Raw genomic sequence first — 9,642 nt, 5'->3', positions numbered from 1 at the left:
TGAAAGATCCAAAAATTTGATCAGCCCCAGAGAGCAAGCAAATAATCTACTAACCTGTCCTACAGTCGGCCTCTCCTCTCCTGACATGGCTGATAACAGATAGTAATAGATTGTATTCCCCTGTCCTACAGTCGGCCTCTCCTCTCCTGACATGGCTGATAACAGATAGTAATAGATTGTATTCCCCTGTCCTACAGTCGGCCTCTCCTCTCCTGACATGGCTGATAACAGATAGTAATAGATTGTATTCCCCTGTCCTACAGTCGGCCTCTCCTGACATGGCTGATAACAGATAGTAATAGATTGTATTCTCCTGTCCTACAGTCGGCCTCTCCTGACATGGCTGATAACAGATAGTAATAGATTGTATTCTCCTGTCCTACAGTCGGCCTCTCCTGACATGGCTGATAACAGATAGTAATAGATTGTATTCCCCTGTCTTACAGTCGGCCTCTCCTCTCCTGACATGGCTGATAACAGATAGTAATAGATTGTATTCCCCTGTCCTACAGTCGGCCTCTCCTGACATGGCTGATAACAGATAGTAATAGATTGTATTCCCCTGTCCTACAGTCGGCCTCTCCTCTCCTGACACGGCTGATAACAGATAGTAATAGATTGTATTCCCCTGTCCTACAGTCGGCCTCTCCTGACATGGCTGATAACAGATAGTAATAGATTGTATTCTCCTGTCCTACAGTCGGCCTCTCCTCTCCTGACATGGCTGATAACAGATAGTAATAGATTGTATTCCCCTGTCCTACAGTCGGCCTCTCCTGACATGGCTGATAACAGATAGTAATAGATTGTATTCTCCTGTCCTACAGTCGGCCTCTCCTCTCCTGACATGGCTGATAACAGATAGTAATAGATTGTATTCCCCTGTCCTACAGTCGGCCTCTCCTGACATGGCTGATAAGAGATAGTAATAGATTGTATTCCCCTGTCCTACAGTCGGCCTCTCCTGACATGGCTGATAACAGATAGTAATAGATTGTATTCCCCTGTCCTACAGTCGGCCTCTCCTGACATGGCTGATAACAGATAGTAATAGATTGTATTCTCCTGTCCTACAGTCGGCCTCTCCTCTCCTGACATGGCTGATAACAGATAGTAATAGATTGTATTCCCCTGTCCTACAGTCGGCCTCTCCTGACATGGCTGATAACAGATAGTAATAGATTGTATTCCCCTGTCCTACAGTCGCCCTCTCCTGACATGGCTGATAACAGATAGTAATAGATTGTATTCCCCTGTCCTACAGTCAGCCTCTCCTCTCCTGACATGGCTGATAACAGATAGTAATAGATTGTATTCCCCTGTCCTACAGTCGGCCTCTCCTCTCCTGACATGGCTGATAACAGATAGTAATAGATTGTATTCCCCTGTCCTACAGTCGGCCTCTCCTCTCCTGACATGGCTGATAACAGATAGTAATAGATTGTATTCCCCTGTCCTACAGTCGGCCTCTCCGCTTCTGACTTGTCACTGTCAGGGCTCCTAGGACTATATATATCTATAATACATAGTGTATGACACTGTCAGGGCTCCTAGGACTATATATATCTATAATACATAGTGTATGACACTGTCAGGGCTCCTAGGTCTATATATATCTATAATACATAGTGTATGACACCGTCAGGGCTCCTAGGACTATATATATATATATATATATATATATATATATATATATATATATATATATATATATATATATATATATATATATACCTATAATACATAGTGTATGACACTGTCAGGGCTCCTAGGACTATATATATCTATAATACATAGTGTATGACACTGTCAGGACTCCTAGGACTATATATATCTATAATACATAGTGTATGAAACGGTCAGGGCTCCTAGGACTATATATATCTATAATACATAGTGTATGACACTGTCAGGGCTCCTAGGTCTATATATATCTATAATACATAGTGTATGACACTGTCAGGGCTCCTAGGACTATATATATCTATAATACATAGTGTATGACACTGTCAGGACTCCTAGGACTATATATATCTATAATACATAGTGTATGACACGGTCAGGGCTCATAGGACTATATATATCTATAATACACAGTATGTGACACTGTCAGGGCTCCTAGGACTATATTTATCTATAATACATAGTGTATGACACTGTCAGGGCTCCTAGGACTATATATATCTGTAATACATAGTGTATGACACTGTCAGGGCTCATAGGACTATATATATCTATAATTCATAGTATATGACACTGTCAGGACTCCTAGGACTATATATATATCTATAATACATAGTGTATGACACTGTCAGGGCTCCTAGGACTATATATATCTATAATACATAGTGTATGACACTGTCAGGGCTCCTAGGACTATATATATATCTATAATACATAGTGTATGACACTGTCAGGGCTCCTAGGACTATATATATCTATAATACATAGTGTATGACACTGTCTGGGCTCATAGGACTATATATATCTATAATACACAGTATATGACACTGCCAGGACTCCTAGGACTATATATATCTATAATCCATAGTGTATGACACTGTCAGGACTCCTAGGACTATATATATCTATAATACATAGTGTATGACACTGTCAGGACTCCTAGGACTATATATATATATATATATATATATATATATATATATATATATATATATATATATATATATATATATATATATATATATATATATATCTATAATACATAGTGTATGACACTGTCAGGGCTCCTAGGACTATATATATCTATAATACATAGTGTATGACCCTGTCAGGGCTCCTAGGTCTATATATATCTATAATACATAGTGTATGATACTGTCAGGGCTCCTAGGTCTATATATATCTATAATACATAGTGTATGAAATTGTCAGGACTCCTAGGACTATATATATCTATAATACATAGTGTATGACCCTGTCAGGGCTCCTAGGTCTATATATATCTATAATACATAGTGTATGACACTGTCAGGGCTCCTAGGTCTATATATATCTATAATACATAGTGTATGACACTGTCAGGGCTCCTAGGACTATATATATATCTATAATACATAGTGTATGACACTGTCAGGACTCCTAGGACTATATATATCTATAATACATAGTGTATGACACTGTCAGGGCTCCTAGGTCTATATATATCTATAATACATAGTGTATGACACTGTCAGGGCTCCTAGGACTATATATATCTATAATACATAGTGTATGACACTGTCAGGGCTCCTAGGACTATATATATATATATATATATATATATATATATATATATATATATATATATATATATATATATATATCTATAATACATAGTGTATGACACTGTCAGGGCTCCTAGGACTATATATATCTATAATACATAGTGTATGACCCTGTCAGGGCTCCTAGGTCTATATATATCTATAATACATAGTGTATGACACTGTCAGGGCTCTTAGGTCTATATATATCTATAATACATAGTGTATGAAATTGTCAGGACTCCTAGGACTATATATATCTATAATACATAGTGTATGACCCTGTCAGGGCTCCTAGGTCTATATATATCTATAATACATAGTGTATGACACTGTCAGGGCTCCTAGGTCTATATATATCTATAATACATAGTGTATGACACTGTCAGGGCTCCTAGGACTATATATATATCTATAATACATAGTGTATGACACTGTCAGGGCTCCTAGGACTATATATATATCTATAATACATAGTGTATGACACTGTCAGGGCTCCTAGGTCTATATATATATATCTATAATACATAGTGTATGACACTGTCAGGGCTCCTAGGACTATATATATCTATAATACATAGTGTATGACACTGTCAGGGCTCCTAGGACTATATATATAATACATAGTGTATGACACTGTCAGGGCTCCTAGGACTATATATATCTATAATACATAGTGTATGACACTGTCAGGGCTCCTAGGACTATATATATCTATAATACATAGTGTATGACACTGTCAGGGCTCCTAGGTCTATATATATCTATAATACATAGTGTATGACACTGTCAGGGCTCCTAGGACTATATATATCTATAATACATAGTGTATGACACTGTCAGGGCTCCTAGGACTATATATATCTATAATACATAGTGTATGACACTGTCAGGGCTCCTAGGTCTATATATATCTATAATACATAGTGTATGACACTGTCAGGGCTCCTAGGACTATATATATCTATAATACATAGTTTATGACACTGTCAGGGCTCCTAGGACTATATATATCTATAATACATAGTGTATGACACTGTCAGGGCTCCTAGGACTATATATATCTATAATACATAGTGTATGACACTGTCAGGGCTCCTAGGACTATATATATCTATAATACATAGTGTATGACACTGTCAGGGCTCCTAGGACTATATATATCTATAATACATAGTGTATGACACTGTCAGGGCTCCTAGGACTATCTATATCTATAATACATAGTGTATGACACTGTCAGGGCTCCTAGGACTATATATATCTATAATACATAGTGTATGACACTGTCAGGGCTCCTATCACTATATATATCTATAATACATAGTGTATGACACTGTCAGGGCTCCTAGGACTATATATATCTATAACACATAGTGTATGACACTGTCAGGACTCCTAGGACTATATATATCTATAATACATAGTGTATGACACTGTCAGGGCTTCCAGGACTATATATATCTATAATACATAGTGTATGACACTGTCAGGGCTCCTAGGACTATATATATCTATAATACATAGTGTATGACCCTGTCAGGGCTCCTAGGTCTATATATATCTATAATACATAGTGTATGACACTGTCAGGACTCCTAGGACTATATATATTACATAGTGTATGTATGTTGGAGAGGGCAGGGCAGGACAGGAGAGGACAGCACAGGACAGGACAGCACAGGGCAACAGGGCAGGATAGCACAGGACAGGAAGCCTAGGAATGGAGAGCACAGCACAGGAGAGGAGAGGACAGCACAGGACAAGACAGCACAGTACAGGAGAGGACAGCACAACCCTGGACATCACAGGACAGCACAGCACAGGACAACACAGGACGACACAAGACAGAACAGCACAGGACAGGAGAGGACAGCACAGGACAAGACAGCACCGGACAAGACAGCACAGCACAGCAGAAGACAGGACAGCACAACACCGGACAGCACAGGACAGCACAACATCGGACAGCACAGGACAGCACAACACCGGGCAGAACAGGACAGGACAGCACAGGACAGGACAGTACAGGAGAGGACAGCACAGCATAGCACAGCACAGGAGAGGACCGGACAGCACAGGACAGGAGAGGACAGCACAGCATAGCACAGCACAGGAGAGGACAACACAGGACAGGACAGGACAGCACAGGACAGTACAGGAGAGGACAGCACAGCACAGCACAGGACAGGACAACACAGGACAGGTCAGCACAGGACAGGACAGCACAGGACAGGACAACCCAGGACAGGACAGCACAGCACAACACAGGACAGCACAGGAGAGGATAGCACAACACAGGACAGGACAACCCAGGACAGGACAGCCCAGGACAGTACAGGAGAGGACAGCACAGCATAGCACAGCACAGGACAGGACAACACAGCACAGGACAGTACAGGACAGCACAGGACAGGACAGCACAGCACAGGACAGGACAGGACAGGACAGGACAGCACAGGTCAGCACAGGAGAGGACAGCACAGCATAGCACAGCACAGGACAGGACAACACAGGACAGCACAGGTCAGGACAGCACAGGACAGGACAGCACAGGACAGGACAGCACAGGACAGGACAGTACAGGAGAGGACAGCACAGCATAGCACAGCACAGGAGAGGACCGGACAGCACAGGACAGGAGAGGACAGCACAGCATAGCACAGCACAGGAGAGGACAACACAGGACAGGACAGGACAGCACAGGACAGTACAGGAGAGGACAGCACAGCACAGCACAGGACAGGACAGCCCAGGACAGGACAGCTCAGGACAGGACAGGACAGGACAGCACAGGACAGTACAGGAGAGGACAGGACAGCACAGCACAGGACAGGACAGCCCAGGACAGGACAGCACAGCAAAACACAGGACAGCACAGGAGAGGATAGCACAACACAGGACAGCACAGGACAGGACAACCCAGGACGACACAAGACAGAACAGCACAGGACAGGAGAGGACAGCACAGGACAAGACAGCACCGGACAAGACAGCACAGCACAGCACAAGACAGGACAGCACAGGACAGCACAGGACAGCACAACACCGGACAGCACAGGACACCACAACATCGGACAGCACAGGACAGCACAACATCGGACAGCACAGGACAGCACAACACCGGGCAGAACAGGACACAGTACAGGACAGGACAGCACAGGAGAGGACAGCAAAACACAGGACATGAGAGGACAGCACAGGACATCACAGGACAGTACAGCACAACACCGAACAGCACAGGAGAGGACAGCACAGCACAGGAGAGGACAGCACAGCATAGCACAGCACAGGAGAGCACAGGACAGCACAGGACAGGACAGCACAGTACAGGACAGAACAGCACAGGACAGTACAGGACAGGACAGCACAGGACAGTACAGGAGAGGACAGCAAAACACAGGACATGAGAGGACAGCACAGGACATCACAGGACAGTACAGCACAGCACCGAACAGCACAGGAGAGGACAGCACAGCACAGGAGAGGACAGCACAGCATAGCACAGCACAGGAGAGCACAGGACAGGACAGCACAGTACAGGACAGAACAGCACAGGACAGTACAGGACAGGACAGCACAGGACAGTACAGGAGAGGACAGCACAGCATAGCACAGCACAGCACAGGACAGGACAGCACAGGACAGTACAGGAGAGGACAGCACAGCATAGCACAGGAGAGGACCGGACAGGACAGCACAGGACAGGAGAGGACAGCACAGCATAGCACAGCACAGGAGAGGACAACCCAGGACAGGACAGCCCAGGACAGCACAGCACAACACAGGACAGCACAGGAGAGGATAGCACAACACAGGACAGGACAGCACAGGACAGGATAACCCAGGACAGGACAGCCCAGGACAGGACAACACAGGACAGGACAGCCCAGGACAGGACAGGACAGCACAGGACAGCACAGGACAGGACAGCCCAGGACAGGACAGCACAGCACAACACAGGACAGCACAGGAGAGGATAGCACAACACAGGACACAGGACAGGACAACCCAGGACAGCCCAGGACAGGACAACCAAGGACAGGACAGCCCAGGACAGTACAGGAGCGGACAGCACAGCAGAGCACAGCACAGGACAGGACAACACAGCACAGGACAGTACAGGACAGCACAGGACAGCACAGCACAGGACAGTACAGGACAGCACAGGACAGTAGAGGACAGGACAGCACAGCATAGCACAGGACAGGACAGGACAACACAGGACAGGACAGCACAGGTCAGGACAGCACAGGACAGTACAGGAGAGGACAGTACAGGAGAGGACAGCACAGCACAGGACAGGACAACACAACACAGGACCGGACAGGACAGCACAGGACAGCACAGCACAACACAGGACAGGACAGGACAGCACAGGACAGTACAGGAGAGGACAGCACAGCACAAGACAGGACAACACAAGACAGGACAGGACAACCCAGGACAGGACAGCCCAGGACAGCACAGCACAACACAGGACAGCACAGGAGAGGATAGCACAACACAGGACAGCACAGGACAGGACAACACAGCACAGGACAGGACAGCACAGGACAGGACAGCCCAGGACAGGACAGCCCAGGACAGGACAGCCCAGGACAGGACAGCCCAGGACAGGACAACCCAGGACAGGACAACCCAGGACAGGACAGCCCAGGACAGTACAGGACAGGACAGCACAGGAAAGGACAGCACAGCACAGGACAGGACAACACAGGACAGCCCAGCACAGGACAGGACAACCCAGGACAGGACAGCCCAGCACAACACAGGACAGCACAGGAGAGGATAGCACAACACAGGACAGCACAGCACAGGACAGGACAGCACAGGACAGCACAGGACAGCACAGGACAGCACAGGACAGGACAGCACAGGACAGGACAGCACAGGACAGGACAGCACAGCACAGGACAGGACAGGACAGCACAGGACAGGACAGGACAGCACAGGACAGGACAGCCCAGGACAGGACAGCACAGCACAGCACAACACAGGACAGCACAGGAGAGGATAGCACAACACAGGACAGCACAGGACAGGACAACCCAGGACGACACAAGACAGAACAGCACAGGACAGGAGAGGACAGCACAGGACAAGACAGCACCGGACAAGACAGCACAGCACAGCACAAGACAGGACAGCACAGGACAGCACAACACCGGACAGCACAGGACACCACAACATCGGACAGCACAACATCGGACAGCACAGGACAGCACAACACCGGGCAGAACAGGACAGTACAGGAGAGGACAGCAAAACACAGGACATGAGAGGACAGCACAGGACATCACAGGACAGTACAGCACAGCACCGAACAGCACAGGAGAGGACAGCACAGCACAGGAGAGGACAGCACAGCATAGCACAGCACAGGAGAGCACAGGACAGCACAGGACAGAACAGCACAGGACAGTACAGGACAGGACAGCACAGGACAGTACAGGAGAGGACAGCACAGCATAGCACAGCACAGCACAGGAGAGGACCGGACAGCACAGTACAGGAGAGGACAGCACAGGACAGGACAGGACAGCACAGCACAGGACAGCCCCCACATCCCAACCTTATACAATGATCTTGGCTTTTCAGCAAATTTTACAATATTGAACACGAGGTTCTTAGTATACATATTGATCATTGTGCATAAGCCCACTAGCCACGTCACGGTGACCTCTATATAGTGGGTCCCTACTCTACTGGGTTCGGCGCAGCACAGTGACCGCCACAACCGTAGCACAGCGCCCGCAGGGCGAGCAACCCAGTGGTCTGGCAACACCCTTGCCACTAGACCAAGCCCCCAGGCTCTGGGCCGCGCCGCCCCACGGGCACAATGGTGTTGCCGGACTAATGGGTCACTCACCCTGCGGGTGCTGTGTTGTGGCGGTCGCTGTGCAGCGCCGCACTCAGTAGAGTAGGGACCCACTATAAAGAGGTTGCCGTGACGTGGCTAGTGGGCTTATGCACAATGATCAATATGTATACTAAGAACCTCGTGTTCAGTATTGTAAAATTTGCTGAGAAGCCGAGATCAATGTATAAGACTGGGACGAGGGGGCTGTGTTTTTCTCTTTTTGTACATTATAATATAATACCGCCCCCTGATGGTCAGAGTAGGTATTACAGCTAGTACATAGAACATTATAATATAATAGCGCCCCCTGGTGGTCAGAGTAGGTATTACAGCCAGGACATAGAACATTATAATATAATAGCGCCCCCTGGTGGTCAGAGCAGGAATTACAGCCAGGACATAGAACATTATAATATAATAGCGTCGCCTGGTGGTCAGAGCAGGTAATATAGCCAGGACATAGAACATTATAATATAATAGCGTCGCCTGGTGGTCAGAGTAGGTATTACAGC

This window comes from Leptodactylus fuscus, chromosome 10 (genome assembly GCF_031893055.1).
Source record: "Leptodactylus fuscus isolate aLepFus1 chromosome 10, aLepFus1.hap2, whole genome shotgun sequence".
Classification (NCBI taxonomy): Eukaryota; Metazoa; Chordata; class Amphibia; order Anura; family Leptodactylidae; genus Leptodactylus; species Leptodactylus fuscus.
Note: the sequence above shows the minus strand (reverse complement) of the source record.